This window comes from Bufo bufo, chromosome 4, assembly GCF_905171765.1.
Source record: "Bufo bufo chromosome 4, aBufBuf1.1, whole genome shotgun sequence".
In the NCBI taxonomy this organism is placed as follows: domain Eukaryota; kingdom Metazoa; phylum Chordata; class Amphibia; order Anura; family Bufonidae; genus Bufo; species Bufo bufo.
The window spans coordinates 364,477,049-364,487,410 of NC_053392.1; the positions used below are offsets into that span (position 1 = coordinate 364,477,049).

General features: G+C 47.2%; 1 long non-coding RNA gene across 1 annotated transcript; it reads right to left on the minus strand.

Annotated features, from left to right (window-relative positions):
- Window positions 1–3,229: 3,229 nt before the first annotated feature.
- Window positions 3,230–9,383, minus strand: LOC120997894. The gene is made up of 3 exons (XR_005778251.1): window positions 9,367–9,383; window positions 5,849–5,916; window positions 3,230–3,339 (listed from the first exon to the last, which is right to left on the minus strand). It is a non-coding gene; the product is annotated as an uncharacterized LOC120997894 (long non-coding RNA).
- Window positions 9,384–10,362: the final 979 nt, after the last annotated feature.

The following is a 10,362-nucleotide window of genomic DNA, read 5'->3' on the forward strand; positions in this document are numbered from 1 at the left end:
CAACACCCAGCTAGTTTATAGCTCCCCCATAAGTTAGTTACATAGACACTCCCCTATCACTACCCCTAACACCCAGCTAGTTTATAGCTCCTCCCACCAGCGAGTTACATAGACACTCCCCTATCACTGCCCCTAACACAACCAGCTAGTTTATAGCTCCTCCCTCCAGCTACTTACATAGACACTCCCCTATCACTGCCCCTAACACCCAGCTAGTTATATAGAAATTTTCCTATCACTGCCCCTAAAAACACCCAGCTAGTTTATAGCTCCTCCCACCAGCTAGTTATATAGACACTCCCCTATCACTGCCCCTAACACCCAGCTAGTTACATAGACATTCCCCTATCACTGCCCCTAACAACACCCAGCTAGTTTATAGCTCCTCCCACCAGCTAGTTACAAAGACACTCCCCTATCTCTACCCCTAACACCAAGTTAGTTTATAGCTCTTTCCACCAGCTAGTTACATAGACACTCCCCTATCACTGCCCCTAACACCCAGCTAGTTTATAGCTCCTCCCACCAGCTAGTTACATAGACACTCTCCTATCACTGCCCCTAACACTAAGCAACTTTATAGCTCCTTCCATCCAGCTACTTACATAGACACTCCTCTATTACTGCCCCTAACACGCAGCTAGTTTATAGCTCCTCCCACCAATTAGTTACATAGACACTCCCCTATCACTGCCCCTAACACCAAGCTAGGTTATAGCTCCTCCCACCAACGAGTTACATAGACACTTCCCTATCACTGCCCCTAACACCCAGCTAGTTACATAGACATTTTCCTATCACTGCCCCTAACAACACCCAGCTAGTTTATAGCTCCTCCCACCAGCTAGTTACATAGACACTCCCCTATCACTGCCTCTAACACCTATCTAGTTTATAGCTCCTCCCACCAGCTAGTTACATAGACACTCCCAAATCACTGACCCTAACATCCAGCTAGTTTATAGCTCCTCCCACAAGCTAGTTACATAGACACTCCCCTATTACTGCCCCTAACATCAAGCTAGTTTAAGGCTCCTCCCACCAGCTAGTTACATAGGCACTCCCCAATCACTGCCCCTAACACCAAGCTACTTTATAGCTCCTCCCACCAGCTAGTTACATAGAAACTCCCCTATCACTGCCGCTAACACAAAGATAGTTTATAGCTCCTCCCACCAGCTGGTTGCATAGACACTCCCCTATCACTGCCCCTAACACCCAGCTAGTTTATAGCTCCTCCTACCAGATAGTTACATAGACACTCTCCTATCACTGCCCGTAACACTAAGAAACTTTATAGCTCCTCCCATCCAGCTAGTTACATAGACACTCCTCTATCACAGCCCCTAACACCCAGCTAGTTTATAGCTTCTCCCACCAGTTAGTTACATAGACACTCCCCTATCACTGCCCCTAACACCAAGCTAGTTTATAGCTCCTCCCACCAGTGAGTTACATAGACACTCCCCTATCAGTGCCCCTAACACCCAGCTAGTTACATAGAAATTCCCCTATCATTGCCCCTAACAACACCCAGCTTGTTTATAGCTCCTCCCACCAGCTAGTTACATAGACACTCCCCTATCACTGCCCCTAACACCCAGCTAGTTTATAGTTCCTCCCACAAGCTAGTTACATAGACAGTCCCCTAATACTGACCCTAACATCCAGCTAGTTTATAGCTCCTCCCACCAGCTGGTTACATAGGCACTCCCCTATCACTGCCCCTAACACCCAGCTAGTTACATAGACACTCCACTATCACTGCCCCTAACATCCAGCAAGTTTATAGCTCCTCCCATCCAGCTAGTCACATAGGCACTCCACAATCACTGCCCCTAACAACACCCAGCTAGTTTATAGCTCCCCCCATAAGTTAGTTACATAGACACTCCCCTATCACTACCCCTAACACCCAGCTAGTTTATAGCTCCTCCCACCAGCGAGTTACATAGACACTCCCCTATCACTGCCCCTAACACAACCAGCTAGTTTATAGCTCCTCCCTCCAGCTACTTACATAGACACTCCCCTATCACTGCCCCTAACACCCAGCTAGTTATATAGAAATTTTCCTATCACTGCCCCTAAAAACACCCAGCTAGTTTATAGCTCCTCCCACCAGCTAGTTATATAGACACTCCCCTATCACTGCCCCTAACACCCAGCTAGTTACATAGACATTCCCCTATCACTGCCCCTAACAACACCCAGCTAGTTTATAGCTCCTCTTACCTGCTAGTTACAAAGACACTCCCCTATCTCTACCCCTAACACCAAGTTAGTTTATAGCTCTTTCCACCAGCTAGTTACATAGACATTCCCCTATCACTGCCCCTAACAACACCCAGCTAGTTTATAGCTCCTCCCACCAGCTAGTTACAAAGACACTCCCCTATCTCTACCCCTAACACCTAGCTAGTTTATAGCTCCTCCCACCAGCTAGTTACATAGACACTCCCCTATCACTGCCCCTAACACCCAGCTAGTTTATAGCTCCTTCCACCAGTTAGTTACATAGACACTCACTTATCACTGCCCCTAACACCAAGCTAGTTTATAGCTCCTCCCACCAGCTAGTTACATATCTACTCCCCTATCACTGCCCCTAACATCCAGCTAATTTATAGCTCCTCCCCCCAGCTAGTTACATAGACACTACCCTATCACTGCCCCAACACCCAGCTAGTTCATAGCTCCACCCACAAGCTAGGTACATAGACACTCTCCTATTACTGCCCCTAACATCCAGCTAGTTTATAGCTCCTCCCACCAGCTAGTTAAATAGTCACTCACCAATCACTGCCCCTAACACCAAGCTACTTTATAGCTCCTCCCACCAGCTAGTTACATAGGCACTCCTCAATCACTGCCCCAACACCAATCAGCTAGTTTATAGCTCCTCCCACCAGTTAGTTACATAGACACTTCTCTATCAATGCCCCTAACACCAAGCTAGTATATAGCTCCTCCCACCTTCTTGTTACATAGACATTCCCCTATCACTGCCCATAACACTCAAAAGCTAGTTTATAGCTACTCCCATCCAGCTAGTTACATAGACACTCCCCTATCACTGTCCCTAACACTCAGCTAGTTTATAGCTCCTCCCATCCAGCTAGTTACATAGGCACTCCCATATCACTGCCACTAACACCCAGCTAGTTTATAGCTTCTCCCACCAGATAGCTACATAGACACTCTCCTGTCACTACCCCTAACACTAAGCTACTTTATAGCTCCTCCCATCCAGCTAGTTACATAGACACTCCTCTATCACTGCCCCTAACACCCAGCTAGTTTATAGCTCTTTCCACCAGTTAGTTACATAGACACTCCCTTATCACTGCCCTTAACACCCAGTTAGTTACATAGACATTCCCCTATCACTGCCCCTAACAACACCCAGCTAGTTTAATGCTCCTCCCACCAGCTAAATACATAGACACTCCCCTAACAATGCCCCTAACACCAAGCTAATTTATAGCTCCTCCCACCAGTTATATAGACACTCTTCTATCAATGCGCCTAACACTAAGCTACTTTATAGCTCCTCCCATCCAGCTAGTTACATAGACACTCCCCTATCACTGCCCCTAACACCCAGCTAGTTTATAGCTCCTCCCACCAGTTAGTTATATAGACACTCCCCTATCACTGCCCCTAACACCCAGCTAGTTACATAGACATTCCCCTTTCACTGCCCCTAACACCACCCAGCTAGTTTATAGCTCCTCCCACCAGCTAGTTACATAGACACTCCCCTATCACTGCCCCTAACACCCAGCTTGTTACATAGACATTCCCCTATCACGGCCCCTAACAACACCCAGCTAGTTTATAGCTCCTCCCACCAGCTAGTTATATAGACACTCCCCTAACACTGCCCCTAACACCAAGCTAATTTATAGCTCCTCCCACCAGTTATATAGACACTCTTCTATCACTGCGCCTAACACTAAGCTACTTTATAGCTCCTCCCATCCAGCTAGTTACATAGACACTCCCCTATCACTGCCCCTAACACCCAGCTAGTTTATAGCTCCTCCCACCAGTTAGTTATATAGACACTCCCCTATCACTGCCCCTAACACCCAGCTAGTATATAGCTCCTCCCACAAGCTAGTTACATAGACTCTCCCCTATCACTGCCCCTAACACCTAGTTAGTTACATAGACATTCCCCTTTCACTGCCCCTAACACCACCCAGCTAGTTTATAGCTTCTCCCACCAGCTAGTTACATAGACACTCCCCTATCACTGCCCCTAACACCCAGCTTGTTACATAGACATTCCCCTTTCACTGCCCCTAACAACACCCAGATAGTTTATAGCTCCTCCCACCATTTAGTTACATATACACTCCCCTATCACTGCCCCTAACACCCAGCTAGTCAATAGCTCCTCCCACCAGTTAGTTACATAGACACTCCTCTATCACTGCCCCTAACACTAAGCTAGGTTATAGCTCCTCCCACAAGCTAGTTACATAGACACTCCTCTATTACTGCCCTTAACACCAAGCTAGGTTATAGCTCCTCCCACAAGCTAGTTACATAGACACTTCACAATCACTGCCCCTAACACCTAGCTAGTTTATAGCTTCTCCCACCAGCTATTTACATAGACACTTCCCTATAACTGTCCCTAATACCCAGCTAGTTACATAAACATTTTTCTATCACTGCCCCTAAAAACACCCAGCTAGTTTATAGCTCCTCCCACTAGCTAGTTACATAGACACTCCCCTATCACTGCCCCTAACACCCAGCTAGTTTATAGCTACTCACACAAGCTCGTTACATAGACACTCCCCTATTACTGCCCCTAACATCCAGCTAGTTTATCGCTCCTCCCACCAGCTAGTTACATAGGCACTCCCCAATCACTGCCCCTAACACCCAGCTAGTTTATAGCTCCTCTAACAAGTTAGTTACATAGACACTCCCCTATCACTGCCCCTATCACCTAGCTAGTTTATAGCTCCTCCCACCAGCTAGTTACATAGGCACTCCCCTATCATTACCCCTAACACCTAGCTAGGTACATAGACATTCCTCTATCACTGCCCCTAACAACACCTAGCTAGTTTATAGCTCCTATGACCAGCTAGTTACATAGGCACTCCCCTATCATTGCCCCTAACACCCAGCTAGTTTATAGCTTCTCCCATCCAGCTAGTTACATAAACATTCCCCTATCACTGCCACTAACCTAATGCTAGTTTATAGCTCCAACCACCAGCTGGTTACATAGGCACTCCCCAATCACTGCCCCTAAAACCCAGCAAGTTAAATAGACATTCCCCTATCACTGCCCCTAACAACACCCAGATAGTTTATAGCTCCTCCCACCAGCTAGTTACATAGACACTACCCTATCACTACCCCTAACATCCAGCTAGTTTATAGCTTCTCCCATCCATCTAGTTACATAGTCACTCCTCAATCACTGCCCCTAACACCAAGCTAGTTTATAGCTCCTCCTACCAGCTAGTTACATAGACACTCCCCTATCATTGCCCGTAACACCCAGCTAGTTTATAACTCCTCCCACCAACTTGTTACATAGACACTCCCTCCCCTATCACTGCCCCTAACTAGATAGTTTATAGCTCCTCCCACCAGATAGTTACATAGACACTCCCCTATCACTGCCCCTAACACCCAGCTAGTTTATAGCTCCTCCCACCAGATAGTTACATAGAGACTCTCCTATCAATGCCTCTAACACCCAGCTAGTTTATAGCTCCTCCCACCAGCTAGTTACATAGACACTGCCCTATCACTGCCCCTAACACCCAAATAGTTTATAGCTCCTCCCACCAGCTAGTTACATAGACACTACCCTATCACTGCCCCTAACACCCAGCTAGTTTATAGCTCCTCCCACCAGCTAGTTACATAGACACTCCCCTATCACAGCCGCTAACATCCAGCTAGTTTATAGCTCTTCCCATCCAGCTAGTTACAAATGCACTCCCCAATCACTACCCCTAACAACAGCCAGTTAGTTTATAGCTCCTCCCACCAGCTAGTTACATAGACATTACCCTATCACTGCCCCTAATACCCAGATAGTTTATAGCTCCTCCCACCAGCTAGTTACATAGACACTCCACTAACACTGCTCCTAACACCTAGCTAGTTCATAGCTCCTCCCACCAGCTAGTTACATAGACACTACCCTATCAATGCCCCTAACACCCAGCTAGTTTATAGCTCCTCCCACCAACTTGTTACATAGACACTCCCTCCCCTATCACTGCCCCTAACACCAAGCTACTTTATAGCTCCTCCCATCCAGCTAGTTACATAGACATTCCCCTATCACTGCCCCTAACAACACCTAGCTAGTTTATAGCTCCTCTCACCAGCTAGTTACATAGACAGTCCCCTATCACTGCCCCGAACACCCAGCTAGTTTATAGCTCCTCCCATCCAGCTAGTTACATAAATATTCACCTTTCACTGCCCCTAACACCCAGCTAGTTTATAGCTTCTCCCACCAGCTAGTTACATAGGCACTCCCCTATCACTGCCCCTAATACCCAGCTAGTTACATAGATATTCCCCTATCACTGCCCCTAACACCCAGCTAGTTTATAGCTCCTCCCACCAGCTAGTTACATAGACATTCCCCTATCACTACCCCTAACATCCAGCTAGTTTATAGCTCCTCCCATCCAGCTAGTTACATATGCACTCCCCAATCACTGCCCCTAACAACAGCCAGCTAGTTTATAGCTCCTCCCTCCAGCTAATTACATAGACACTCCCCTATCACTGACCCTAACACCCAGCTAGTTTATAGCTCCTCATACCAGCTTGTCACATAGACACTCCCCTATCACCGCACCTATCACCCAGCTAGTTTATAGCTCCTCCCACCAGCTAGTTACATAGACATTCCCCTATCACAGCCCCTAACAGCCAGCTAGTTTATAGCTCCTCCCTCCAGCTAATTACATAGACACTCCACTATCACTGACCCTAACACCCAGCTAGTTTATAGCTTCTCCCATCAGCTACTTATATAGACACTCGGAAAATGCAAATGTGATAGCACACTGCATCCAGCACTCTGCCCTCCATGCTGGATGAGACATTGGTTTATATTTTGGCCAAAGCATAGTAAGCCACTCACCGCGTCAAGGTCGTCTCAATTGAGTGGTCCCTAACTCTTGTTCCTACCTGTTCATGGGCCATGACAGCCACATAAAATCCAGGGAATGCAGGTCAGCATGCAAGCCAAGCACACTTTGCTTGTAACCCCGTCCGGTGCCATTACAGCTTTCATCGGATCCAGGGATGCAAGTACCAACATGCATGCTGAACCCACCATATACTTCTCCTGGAGCCAGATGGCTAGTGGTAGGTTCTATATAAGCAGACTCAGTTTTATACTGACTTTAAAACCAGCCTCCAGGACAGATTGACTGGTCAGGTGTGCTTGACTCAAAGGAGATCGCCACGCCTCCAATATATGCTACAAAGAAAAAAAGGGGGGGATTGAGTCAGCACAACCTGCCTGCAGGTGCAGATCACTATGGCGAAATACATATACAAACGGAAAATGCAAATGTGATCGCACACTGCATCCAGCACTCTGCCCTCCATGCTGGATGAGACATTGGTTTATATTTTGGCCAAAGCATAGTAAGCCACTCACCGCGTCAAGGTCGTCTCAATTGAGTGGTCCCTAACTCTTGTTCCTACCTGTTCATGGGCCATGACAGCCACATAAAATCCAGGGAATGCAGGTCAGCATGCAAGCCAAGCACACTTTGCTTGTAACCCCGTCCGGTGCCATTACAGCTTTCATCGGATCCAGGGATGCAAGTACCAACATGCATGCTGAACCCACCATATACTTCTCCTGGAGCCAGATGGCTAATGGTAGGTTCTATATAAGCAGACTCAGTTTTATACTGACTTTAAAACCAGCCTCCAGGACAGATTGACTGGTCAGGTGTGGCGATCTCCTTTGAGTCAAGCACACCTGACCAGTCAATCTGTCCTGGAGGCTGGTTTTAAAGTCAGTATAAAACTGAGTCTGCTTATATAGAACCTACCACTAGCCATCTGGCTCCAGGAGAAGTATATGGTGGGTTCAGCATGCATGTTGGTACTTGCATCCCTGGATCCGATGAAAGCTGTAATGGCACCGGACGGGGTTACAAGCAAAGTGTGCTTGGCTTGCATGCTGACCTGCATTCCCTGGATTTTATGTGGCTGTCATGGCCCATTAACAGGTAGGAACAAGAGTTAGGGACCACTCAATTGAGACGACCTTGACGCGGTGAGTGGCTTACTATGCTTTGGCCAAAATATAAACCAATGTCTCATCCAGCATGGAGGGCAGAGTGCTGGATGCAGTGTGCGATCACATTTGCATTTTCCGTTTGTATATGTATTTCGCCATAGTGATCTGCACCTGCAGGCAGGTTGTGCTGACTCAATCCCCCCCTTTTTTTCTTTGTAGCATATATTGGAGGCATGGCGATCTCCTTTGAGTCAAGCACACCTGACCAGTCAATCTGTCCTGGAGGCTGGTTTTAAAGTCAGTATAAAACTGAGTCTGCTTATATAGAACCTACCACTAGCCATCTGGCTCCAGGAGAAGTATATGGTGGGTTCAGCATGCATGTTGGTACTTGCATCCCTGGATCCGATGAAAGCTGTAATGGCACCGGACGGGGTTACAAGCAAAGTGTGCTTGGCTTGCATGCTGACCTGCATTCCCTGGATTTTATGTGGCTGTCATGGCCCATGAACAGGAAGGAACAAGAGTTAGGGACCACTCAATTGAGACGACCTTGACGCGGTGAGTGGCTTACTATGCTTTGGCCAAAATATAAACCAATGTCTCATCCAGCATGGAGGGCAGAGTGCTGGATGCAGTGTGCGATCACATTTGCATTTTCCGTTTGTATATGTATTTCGCCATAGTGATCTGCACCTGCAGGCAGGTTGTGCTGACTCAATCCCCCCCTTTTTTTCTTATATAGACACTCCCCTATCACTGCCCCTAACGACTAGCTATTTTATAGCTCCTCCCACCAGCTAGTTACATAGACACTCCCCTATCACTGCCCCTAATATCCAGCTAGTTTATAGCTCCTCCCACCAGCTAATTACATAGACACTCCCCTATCACCGCACCTATCACCCAGCTAGTTTATAGCTCCTCCCACCAGCTAGTTACATAGACATTCCCCTATCACAGCCCCTAACAGTCAGCTAGTTTATAGCTCCTCCCTCCAGCTAATTACATAGACACTTCACTATCACTGACCCTAACACCCAGCTAGTTTATAGCTCCTCCCACCAGCTAGTTACATAGACACTCCCTTATCACTGCACCTAACACCCAGCTAGTTTATAGCTTCTCCCATCAGCTACTTATATAGACACTCCCCTATCACTGCCCCTAACGCCTAGCTATTTTATAGCTCCTCCCACCAGCCAGCTATATGGACACTTTCCTATCACTGCCCCTAACATCCAGCTACTTTATAGCTCCTCCCACCAGCTAATTACATAGACACTCCCCTATCATTGCTCCTTTCACCACCCAGCTAGTTTATAGCTCCTCCCACCAGCTAGTTACATAGACACTCCCCTATCACTGCACCTAACAGCCAGCTAGTTTATAGCTCCTCCCACCAGCTAGTTACATAGACACTCCCCTATCACTGCCCCTAATATCCAGCTAGTTACATAGACACTCCACTATCACTGCCCCTAACATCCAGCTAGTTTATAGCTCCTCCCACCAGCTAATTACATAGACACTCCCCTATCACTGCTCCTTTCACCACCCAGCTAGTTTATAGCTCCTCCCACCAGCTAGTTACATAGACACTCCCCTATCCCTGCACCTAACAGCCAGCTAGTTTATAGCTCCTCCCACCAGCTAGTTACATAGACAGTCCACTATCACTGCCCCTAACGCAAACCTATTTTATAGCTCCTCCCACCATATAGTTACATAGACACTCCCCTATCACTGCCCCTAATATCCAGTTAGTTACATAGACACTCCACTATCACTGCCCCTAACACAAACCTAGTTTATAGCTCCTCCCACCATATAGTTACATAGACACTCCCCTATCACTGCCCCTAACACAAACCTAGTTTATAGCTCTTCCCACCAGCTAGTTACATAGACACTCCCCTATCACTGCCCCTAACACAACCAGCTAGTTTATAGCTCCTCCCACCATATAGTTACATAGACACTCCCCTATCACTGCCCCTAACACAAACCTAGTTTATAGCTCCTCCCACCAGCTAGTTACATAGACAGTCCACTATCACTGCCCCTAACGCAAACCTATTTTATAGCTCCTCCCA